This window comes from Pavona decussata, unplaced genomic scaffold, assembly GCF_977016875.1.
Source record: "Pavona decussata unplaced genomic scaffold, jaPavDecu1.1 SCAFFOLD_61, whole genome shotgun sequence".
Taxonomy (NCBI): domain Eukaryota; kingdom Metazoa; phylum Cnidaria; class Anthozoa; order Scleractinia; family Agariciidae; genus Pavona; species Pavona decussata.
This window is the reverse complement of record NW_028145482.1, coordinates 297,938-310,000: the sequence shown is the minus strand read 5'-3', so window position 1 is coordinate 310,000 and position 12,063 is coordinate 297,938.

Below are 12,063 nucleotides of genomic sequence, written 5' to 3'. Positions count from 1 at the left end.
GCAAATGTTTAGTCTAAATCTTCAATCAAGCGATCAATATCCTTCTCGATACCAAATGTTACGTAATAACGTTTGTCATTATTGAAGCTGTGATGGTGGTGGCGGCGAGGAGTGAGTGCGTGTGTGTGTGTGTTGGTGGGGGGGGGGGGGGGGGTGCGACGTTATTTTTAACATAACAGAGGGGGGCTTAGAACTTATTTTTTAGTTTTGGAGGGGGGGTACTGTCTAAGTTTTTGCTAGATAACTCTGGTTTTTCAGCCCCCCCTCCTGAAAATTATTGCACAGTCCCTAAGGTCTATGTGATAAGTGACGGCCAAGTCGCCGTTGCGTGCGGGAGACTCGTGAGATTATGCAAAGCTGTGAGCTATGATTAAAGCGTTTTCAATGTACCGTATGAATCTGTTTTGGCTTTTTTTCCCGAGAACGATCAGCGATTTCCAAAAATTGCAACCGATCAACCACATGATCATTTCGGCGGGAAAAATACCACAGTTGAGAAACCATAATGACAATCGAGGTCCCGTTCCTACGAGAGCCACAGGCGATCCAAACATGGCTGCAAATATAGGGTTTGATAGAGGAGCGCTAGTGATAGATTCAATAACATGGTTATACCTGAATATTCTCAATGAAAAAGTCGCACTTTATGGCGTTTGAGTGTGTGTCTTTTTCTGAGTTAACCCCATTTAATCGATTTTTTTTTATTCCCGGTTTAATAGAAGAAATACGAGTGAAAAACCGGGAAGCAAAGAAAGCGATTCAACGAACGGAACGCAAGGAGTATTAACACGTCTTATGAAGACTACCGACTAAAAGCAAATTGATGGTTGGTTTAGTAGTCTCTTTAAGTCCCAGCGCCGTTCTTTGTTTACTGGCGGTTTTTTTCGGGTAACGTTAGTCCTTTGTTAATTGTTGTTATTATTTTCCATTCAATATTTTTCTTCTTGTTAATCTGCTTATTTATATATTTATACTTTCTATTTTATTTCATTTTTTCATTTTTTCCATTTTTTAATTTTATTTTGTCATTCGCATTTTTCCATCCGCATTTTCCCATCCGCCATCCGCAGCCATCCGATCCGCGTTTTACAGATACCCGTCGCCGTGAGGTCGACTGAGACGAAATTGGTCGGGTCCGGCAGATTGGTGCAAAAATATGACGGAATTGTTAGATTTTTGGTAAAAGCACCAAATTTGGCACATAGATAGAGACATACCTACTGAACAATATTAGGTATGGACACACCTGAGAAGTACCCCTTATTTGCAGTATCAACGGGTTTAAGGTGGCTCACTGAAATTCTAGCATGGAGACGAGGCTGAGATTTTTTTCGCGTGCAGCAGCCACAGTCCTGCATCAAAAGAGATATATTTGCCTTTCTTTGATCGTGGAGTCATTTCAGTTGATCACGTGACAAGTTACGCGATTGCACGTACAATATCGGGACATAACTAATAAGATTTTTTGAGACGGCGATACTGTGCTGATATTGATGGACGATTTGGGGTGAAAATATATTTCAGAATAGACGAAGAAACAAGACCAATACCATGACAATATTTTCTTTCAGCGTCGTCAATTATAGGGCTGTAAAGCTGCCCTAATAATTGCAATTCAAGCGAAAAATAAGCTGCTGATAATAGAAATCGTACCAGCTATTTCAGGTTGTTAAACGTGAACATCTACAGTCAAACCGATATTTCCTTTTGCTGCCTGACTTTTAATTTTTATTATTCTAACTTCTTATTAAATTCTATTCTTATCAAGTTTCGGAGGCTAGCAAAACAAATTTAGATGGCTATCGAATGGGTTTTTCAAATAATCTTTATTTGTGCTTTTTTTTTTCAATTTGCATGTTGATTCTTACAATCTTTTAGTGGTCAGTGATATATCGAATTAAATTAATTATTAGTTAGAATAATGTGCAAAGCAAGGAAGCTAAATGAACCATTTGGTTTTCTTGAATTTATATAATTCATATATCTCAAGCTGTGTAACCGAAAATGGAATAAAGTTCATATACCGCGAATTTGAAACTTTTTTCTTTGCATGAGTAAACCAACAAAGTAGCGTAATTGACCAGGTTACTATTCCCACACACGTGTAGAGGCAGTTGAACACATCGCTCAGTTAGTTTTTGAAAATAGTATCGCCAATCGCTCTCATTACTTGGTTGGAGTACCATATGAAGGTAAACCATTTTTTAAGATTTGAATTCACGAAGTTGGTTTGAATTATTGCCATGTTAAGTAAAAACAAAGACTATGATTATCAATGTATAAAAATCACCCCAGCGCGAGAAAATCTTCGGCTATCCCTGCCATGCTTTTGCTTCTTAGGCAACGCTCCAGCAATTTTACATCTCGCTAAGTGTTAAACGAAGTACTCTGTTTCCTTTCTGGACATGAAAACTGCTCTTTGATAGGAAAAAGTTAGAAGCGAAACCTCCTCTACTCATTTTTCGAAGCAAGCAACTTGTTGGTGGTTGGTTGGTTGTTGGTTGGCTTTGCAACTTTGTAACTTCATTTATCAAATTTACATTTCATCGTTCCCTTTGCTGATTTGGCAAACAATGTGTCTTTTTTACTAGCCAATTTTCACCTTCGTGTCAGAGAGGACACCGGGATCCCAGGAGATTGGACAGACTTCTTGAGGATTGACGAGAACAAAGAGGAACTTTTCTTTTACCTGGCCAAGCAGCTTACCATAATTGGAACTGACCATGGAGAAGTAGTATCTCCTAAACATGAGACAGTAGTCTTTAACAATGACAGAACTGACGCTACAGATCTATCACCCTGCGCGCATGAAGAAGCCGACACGAGGCTCGTCATGCCGCCGACGGTGCAAGACGTGGGTACACTAAAGTAATGGTACGCACTGTCGATACAGATGTCGTAGTCAATTCAGTTGCAAAATATCCAATACATTTCCTTATCCGAGCTTTGGATTGAGTTTGGTGTTGGCAAACACCTGCAATATTTGCCAGCACACGACATATCCCGTAGTATTAGCGAAGAAAAGTCACTAGCTCTCTCCGCATTTCACGCCTTCAAAGACTGTGATCAAACGTCGTCTTTTGACCACTATGGCAAAAAGACAGCACGAGGAGCGTGGGTTGCATTCAATGATGTGACGGCAGCTTTCCAAGCTCTTAGCAATGCTCCAACGGTGGATGTTGTGAATGAGGTGATGCCTATTCTTGAGAGATACGTCACCATCACGTTTGATCGTACCAGCACTTGCATGAAACTTAATGACGGATGGGCGGAGGGACCTATTCCACGTAAAGGGAGAGACATTAAAGCCATTCCCCCCACCTCAGATGCCTCACGTCAACATGCAAAGAGGTCCACTACCAGGCTGGCCACTGCTGAGGCAATTCCTTGGTGCCGTCTCCTTCGTTACTGCGTCCATGCAAGTGAATGTGGTCGGGTGAAAGTCGCTAATGATATGTGGGTGCCCTTGTGGATGACAATTTCCCAGGCATCACAGAGTTGTCAGGAGTTACTGAAAGGTGGTTTCAAGAGTGGAAGAGGTTGTGCAGGGCGATGGAAAAGCGTTAAGGCCGAACCTACCGTGCACAGCACTGTGCAATTGCGCTGGGCTGTGCGACCGAGAATGAACAACAGAATGCTGAATGCAAACAAACCAAATCGCGTATCGCTTGCATTATTAACAACATTTCTATGAATTTGTGTTCAGGTATTTTAAGTTCGTTTGACGTTTTTAGGGCTTAGATTTTACTGTTTCGTAGTTCCCGTGTATGAACTTGGCCAAATAATTGAGCCTGGGTAAGATTATTATGTCCAAAGCTAGGCATTATAAGCCTATTTAACCACGTGGTTGGTCACGTGATCATACTAGAAGGCCAATAATGTCTCAGAATGCAAATTTGTACTTCATTTTTTGGTTAAACTTGTTAATTTCTTTCGAAACATTGTCCAACTTTGCGGCCGGAAATTAATAATTCACCCAGTGTAGATTCCATGTTAGAAGTCCAGTGGGCCACCTCAGACCCATTAAAGTTACAATTATGGGATGGATCCCAAATGGGTCCATAGCATTTTCGTAGTTTCTATGTATAAACTTTACCAAATAACTAAGATGCAAATTGAGAGTCAGAGTAAGATTACAATGTCCAATGCTTGGTATTAAAAAGCGTATTTGGTCACGTGGTTGGCCTCGTGATCACACACAAGAAGGCCAATAATATCACAGAATGCATTTTGTAATTCATTTTGGGATTTAACTTGTTAATTTCTTCCGATACATTGTCCCACTTTGCTGGAAATAAATAAATAAATAAATTCGTCCAGTCTCGTTTCCACGTTAGAAGTGTAGTGGGCCACCTTAAACCCATTATAATTACAATTTATGGAATAGATCCCAGATGGATCCATAGCTAATATTGTTCAGAAGGTTATTCTCTATCTTTGTGTAAAATTTGGTGCTTTTACCATAAATCCCACAATTCTTGCACCAATCTGCCGGACTATACATCCCTTGACTTCTTAAATCAGCCTCTGCATTTGACACGCACATCTGCGCTTTCGCTCACGTTTTCAAATGAAATGAGAACTTCCCAGGGATAAATTTCAGCCGAAGTAAAACTCGATCTCTCTTTGCTTTCCTAATTTGAATTACTGGTGCACGTGAATCTTCCATCCCTCAGTTCTAGAGTTGACACAAAAAGCTATTATTGGGCGTCTAGGGCGTACGTCGCGTACGTCTTCAAGCTATTTTGGTAACCAGGCCCTCTTGCTTGCATTAGTAACCGGCCCATACTTGGACCCAGCATCCAGCACCTATTTATAAATCTTTTTTCTTTTTTTTTTTCAAGAATATTCACTGGCATTTCGTTGGACTTTTAACCAGGTTTCTTTTTGACTCGCTTCCCTCTGACATGAATTGAGACCAAAACAACGTATCCTTTTTGCTTTCAAGGATACATAACACCTAATCACGTACACACATCTCAATGCAGGTTTGGAAATATGGGAGATCTGGGTACCGGATTACATAACACTGAGTAAGTAGGGTTAAACTGACTAAAATCAGTTTTCCGTCGATAAAAGCAGCAGATTAACAATAAATTGTAAATAAAGAAATACATTTTTCAGTTTATGAAACACATTTTGACATATTCAGATGCTAATGTCACTGGTTTCAGAATATGAAATATGAATAGTGAAAATGTTATCATTCTTTATTTAGAATTTATTGTCAGTATATCTTTGGATCACACAGTTGACATAACATGATTCTTCTGTAGTACTCATCTTTCTTTCGTAATGATAATAAACAATTGCAATAATCTGTATTGGGCAAATTTATAAAAACGCTCAAATAAGCATAACAATAATTGATAAAAATCCTAATACAACTCTATGATATGATGAAAACAAAAGATAAAAACCTGCAAACACAAAGCTATGATGAAAATGCTCAACGAAAAAGAGGCCATTTTAACTGGGTGTCTCGCGTGGCCCAAAACAACGGGCATCTTGGCTGTGCAAAGCCTAGGACAGTCATGTGACTGAACAACAAGGAGGGTATAGTGCAATAGCATGATACTTTATATTATTGCTATGTTCCATTCACAAATGAGGCGGTATTTGTTTTCAAATTATATTCTGTGGTATCTCTAAATTAATGCCGGTTACACTACAGAAAACGTTTGGCATGGTTCGGGTGATATTGGCAAGGGTGCCAAGTAAGTTTCTAATTTTTATCCGAAGCAAATTTCAAGACGGTGTCTATGGTAGAGACATTGACAGATTTAATTTTTGGGGGTGCATGCCTTAATGGTTGCGGTCAAAAAATTGACAAACCTGCAAAACCCGCCATGGCTTCCGCAACACTTAACAAGCAACTAGTTTTTCATATCTTCCCCCGTATATGTATTTCATCTACACTTTGGGACTAAAACAATTTATATTACTTAGTCATTTTTATGTAACTGATACCTTTAAATTTGGCCGTATCAGAGTAGGATAAAGGAGCAGCGAGGTGGTCACTTTTCCGGGTTTTGCAGTTCGTGGATCGTCAATGTTGCAGTGGCAATAGTCGTCAAACAATCAAATTCTGTCTGCAATGCCAAATGCCATATATAAAGTGAAATAAAGTTTTCAAAACAAGGGGACAAAAACTTCGCTACCCTAATTTCTGCACAATGAAACTGAGGCGTCTAACTAAACTTCAAGGGTGACAGTAGTCAGGGATGGTGCGTAACTACAGTTAATTATAACTAAAACAAAAAAATTACAAAACGAAAATATATGAGGCATTGTCAGCGGTTTCACAATCAACTGACCCAAGCAAGCGTCAATAAGTTGGCTAGTTATTATTAATACGAGTAGCATGATAACACAACATATGCATGGTCACAAAACGTTAGCAAAATTCATTGCCGGGAACCCCCGAACTTTTACCGAGCGGTGGTGTTTCCTGTAAAGGGTGCTACTCTTTCCGTCACTAATGGAGACTGATGCAACAAAATTGTCAAAATGTTCGAACCCAGTAGACGCCACTTTTCGAATATATAACCTTCCTACGTAGCAGGCGTTTTTCGGTCGTTACCGCGCGCTTAGCTAGAGAAAGAAAGGCATGACCCGATTCAATTATCAAAGGCATAAACAGAATTAAGTCCATGGTATTATTTTCAGTTTCGCAGCTGACAGTGAAACAGAAATGGAAGTTAAGATGTCGCGAGATGGATATGGGAAGCGAGCAGAGGGGTTCCCCAATCCTGTTTCTGTCCCTTGGTTTTTTCGACGCCGCGCCTTTCTTTTGTTTTCTTTACTGAGCTGAGAGCTTAACAAATGGGGGGATGTATGGCCAAAATTGTGATAAAACCCGTTTAGCCAGCTAGCCCAAACCTTCCTGTAGTGCAACCCGGACCGCGGAAGCGTTTTCTCGAAACTGCATCATAGTGACCAATCACAGTAGACTGCACGAACTGACTTCATTTTCCAAAATGTATCGTTGTGTCATTAAGAAGATGCTATCAACTGTCTAAAATACGTGTTCAATCGAAAATATATTAAACAAAAACATACCCAGGGATGACTTGGTGTTTCAGTCATGTAAGCTTTAAATTTTACCGTTAATGAATTCGCCAGTTCTAGGAACTGTACCGGAAGTGCATTAATCAGAATTCTTAGATTAACGCTATCAACCGTACTCTGGTGTACATGGCTGACACCATTTCTTGGGTCAAAATTATGAGCTTACACAATGTCGTAAATTGCGCCACATCTTGTCACATTTTATAACTTCAACGGTAAATATGTGTCATGTAATCGATTGCCAAAAAAACGTCGGAAAGCACCTAACGATGCAGTACTAAATGAGTGTATTGCTACCCGCCCCTCCCCTGAAATAACTTGAGATTAAAAACGTGTCTTGTTTCTGAGAACCCACTTCAAATTCTTGGAAAAGCGCATCACTCACCTGTGCCTGGGAAACTAGAGATATTTCTTATGCTCGAATCTCAGACGCGCGAACTCAATGTCATGAATTTTATGCACCGAGAACTATCACACAGCGTCAATGTGGAAACATAGAAGGCAAGTAGTGCGGGTCTCCCCTTTTCGACCCATGATCAAAGCGACGATTTTCGACAAACGAATGTCTTTTCTTCTACTTTTCTCATTCCCATTAGCCTGCGGCTCGTAGCGTACGTTTTTGTTCTCACCACGTTTAATTTGACGTCATCTGTGCGTTATCAGAGTACAGACGCAGGGCAAAATGGAATTTATTTGTTAAATATGTACACCAAATTCGGTAGTAATTTCGTTCATTTTCTTCAACCGCTTTTTCGTCGACTTCAGATACAGAAAGATTTACAAACAGCAGGTAAATGTTTTGTCTGAGAAGACCTACTGGTTGGCGTTGTTTTGCTTTCTTATCAGTCGACGTTTATAGTGTTAGGCTGCAATAGTTGTTCATTTGGTCCAACGGCATCCCACAGCTGATTTCCCTTAACTGTTGTTATTTCAGATAGACGTGAACAGACGTATTTCAAGCTTTTTCCAAAACATCTCCAAGAATCGGAAGCGGTAAAATCAAAAAACATCCAGAAGGGAAAACATGTCAAATAACAAAACACCACACTTGATCCTCTCAATCAAAACAACCAACTTTACAATTTAGCCAGTGTATCCTAAACCAAAACTGAAGCTGAAAAAAATATCTTTTTTATGAAAAAGATATTTACATCTTAAATATCATTTTACGACATTCATATCGATGATGCTGGGGCAATGATGAAGTCCCATTTTCTAATGTATTCGTCCTGCAGTGTTTTGTAGTGAAAGCGTTTCGCAAATTAAAGATAAATATTCAGCGAAATGGTAAATTATTGTCGGCTGTAGATTTAATAAACCAAGTTTCCAATTCATGAATTTTTCAGAAGCGATGTTTTATGAAAATTAATTGACATCGGATTTCCATACAAACACTGTTATTTCAGACGTGTTTGCCTACTTGTCAAAATGGCGTCGAAAACCGTGATAAGGCCTAATATCACGATATGTATATTGCCAAAAACGTAAGGATATCGTGCAAGCTAGCTTATGCCTGAGACAGACACAAAACATGACCGGCTAGGAGAAATAATACGAAGTGGAGAAAAATCTTAATACCTAATTTGAACATCACCCAAGAAAGATCTGTCCGGAAAATGAGGTTGATGACGCACACCCGCCGGGTAGGATTAAGGCGGCGGACCATCTATAAAAAGCGTTAACGTGCGACGACATTCCATTGTGAAAAAAAAATTCGTCGAGTTTTCATCGAAAAGCTGAACTGTATTGGTATTTTCGGTAGCCTGATCATTTCTGTCGAAATAGAAGACGCATCAATGCTGATGGAGTTGAACTACTATTTCTTGCGCGGGATATGCCCGGCAGAATCTAAAGTTATATACACTTTTATTTCTATTATTTTTTGTATAAACCATTGTATGTTCATTCAGAGAAATGCTGACCTTTAGTATTGGTTTTATTGCTCAAACAAATCATGGATTCAATATTAAATTTGGAAGTTTATTTACTGAAGTCAGAAAAACGATCATGATAATTTGCCGATTATGACGATGAACTATAAGATAAACAAATTGTCCAACTACTGTACTTTAAGGCATTTAACAAACTTAAAAGTTTTGCTACATATATAAATCAAAGGGTTCTCCTTGCATTCAGAAACTCTTTGTCCAAAGTGTAAATTGTAAAATAAGGGAAATAGTGCGATCAGTGTCACAGTCATGATAGAGGAGGAACGAATCGAGACAGTGTACTATTGTGCTGATGTACCTTGCTCGAGATTCGGCAGTGAACCTGGCGAACAACAATCACTAATTTATATCTCTGAAACTAAGTTGAACGACTTCTCGTCTTGTGTTCTAACCGTAGAGGGAAAAAACACTTCTAACCTTTCAGTTCCTAGAGAAATTAAATTTTTACGAAAAACATAGAATCAGTTGACATTTTCCTTACCTTTTTGAACCTTTACTGGAATTTTTTTCCAGTCCTCTCCTGCTTTTCCAAATACTTTCAGTTTCTCACCCTTTCGTGTGATCCGGGTAATCTCAATAAACCACCTTCAGCCGGGCGATCCAATATAGCGCTCGAGAAAAGAACACACTCTAGTTCGTTTGTAATATTCTTTTGTAATATGGCTTTAGTCGGGTTACTATAATAGGGAACTTAAGTACAGACGGTTAATTGAGTTTTTCCCTTTTTGGAACTTTTTCACGCCATCGCGTTCGAGACATCAAGCCACAGTCATCAACAAGAGCTTTTCCTATCCGTGATACTGAGCAGCAAAACCACAAAAGGAAACCAAAAAAGGAAACATTCGACTTCCAGTTGCCGTCCATGGCTCACGAACGTCTGTGCCTAAGCTCTCTATTGACTGAATATGAACTGCACCCACAACGAGGCAGTCCCGCGGCAGGTCAGTGTATAGTCGATGACGATTCTTCCCACTCGCTTTCACATTTACAGACTGTTTTGTCGTTTAATAAGTGTTGGTATCCCGTGCCGTGAGGGTGTTCATGGGCCTTTGTGTCAAATCCCAATTTGCTATTTCTAAGTTCGAAAGTGTCAAAATCGGTAATTCAATCTTTACTCAAATTTCATTCAATCGTAACCGCCAATTCTCCCCACACAAGGTCAACTCCAGCTCAACTCAGTCACTCGCCGGATAAAAAGCCGATCCCCGCTTACTCAATCGTTACTCAAAATTAACTCAATCGTGATCAAGCTCAACTCAACTCAACTCGCACCTAATAGCCAATCCCACGAGGAACAAATAGATACCATCAACTCACCATCTCCCTTCCTTTTGCTCAGTTTTCACATCGAACTCCCATACCAGCGTCTGCTGTTATCAAAAATAGTCTTGTTGTGAAGGAAAAAGATATATCCCTTTGGTCTGTAAAACAGCTGTCTATATCATTTGTTTCTCTTTGCATCAGACAACGCAGCCTGGCTAGACACAATTCCATAGTAAAAATAAACGGGTGTAAGGCTGCTTTGATTCACAGAGTGCAAACGAAAATACACACAAAAAAAATATAGCCAGAATGAGAACCGATTTGTGAAGACGTCGCAAGATCAGCCAGATGACTATAAAAACCATATAAAAGTATTTATTTTGTAGTCGGATCTTACGAGAACGGGACTGAGACTAAGGCGATCGCGCTTTAGCTCCAAATAAACCTGTCTGTCTGAGAAGGAAGACGGAGCATGAGAAACCCAGAACACAAAACCTGAATTCATCTAACTTCAGAAGAGGGGGCTTACCTAAAACATGGAATCCGGAATTCGGACTCCATCAGTTTTAGGTAAACCCAAGAAGAGGCGCTAAGGGTGATGCGAAGTCAAAGGGATATTAACAGTTACCGCAAAATAAAAAAAATAAATAAATAAATAAATAAAAAAAAGCTTTATCTGAAACCTAACCCGGGTGCAGACGTTTTCAATTTCCTAGTTTCCTCTGAAAAGGGGACGTCCCCTTCCCGAAATGGGAAATGAGACGTCTGCACGCGGGCTATCTGGAACCGGGCACATTGAATTGAATGAAGTGTTCTGAACGATATTCACTTTTAATTATTAACTCTAAAGGGGTGAACTGAACGATTTTTCAGTCAATTTAAGGTAACTTCAAGCAAAGATTAGAATCGAGGTGAGAGATGTGCGTCGATGAGGGAGGCGTTGTCATCCTTTAAACAGCATTAATTCCATCCATTAACTGGGTTATATGCGGGATCAATTTAGTTTTGGCGCTACCAGTAAAGGTTATAAAAACATTCAGGTTATGCACTAAACACGGTATTAAACAGCAAACACTAGCCTGCGCATACGTAGCTGGCAGTTTTGTTAAGTCTTTGTTGACCACCAAATTAAACCCCCAACAAAACGGCCCGCTACGCAGGCTAAGGAAACACATTGCCTATCATCTGTTTGTTAATACAATACCTCTTTCCAGATGAGAGGATGTCTGAGTTCAGCAAAAAATTTTGTTTTTAAAAGGTAAAACACTTTGTTGGATTGGCTTGTCCGTGTATCCATCACTTCTTTACGAGGTGTAATAAGCGCTTGAAAAATTAAGCAGTTGAAAAAAAGTATGTTTATCTTAATTAATATAAAATCAAAAGTTCGACAAAAAATTGGAATAAAGAGTGTATGGTCAAGGTCAGGGTGCTTCAAAAAGGAATGGGAATTTCCCCAGTATCAGTTATGAGGAAACATCTGTACATTTCAATCATCGCCAATATATTATTAAAATCGAATTAAAACCTCATTTGGTAATGAAATTGGGACAAAAACTGATAAAAATTACAAATGACACTGATATGAGAGTGGCCAAAAAGTTAACTAATAACCTACGTCAACTAGACGTAGGTTATTGTAAAAAAACATTTGTCTGTATAGCGAACCAGCCGTGAACTTCTACTAAAAATAGTTCGCGGGAAAACAATACAGGGCAATGTATGGAAAGTTCAAAACACAACTGGACGCTTTCTGGCACTGCTACATCCCTCCAATTTTTTT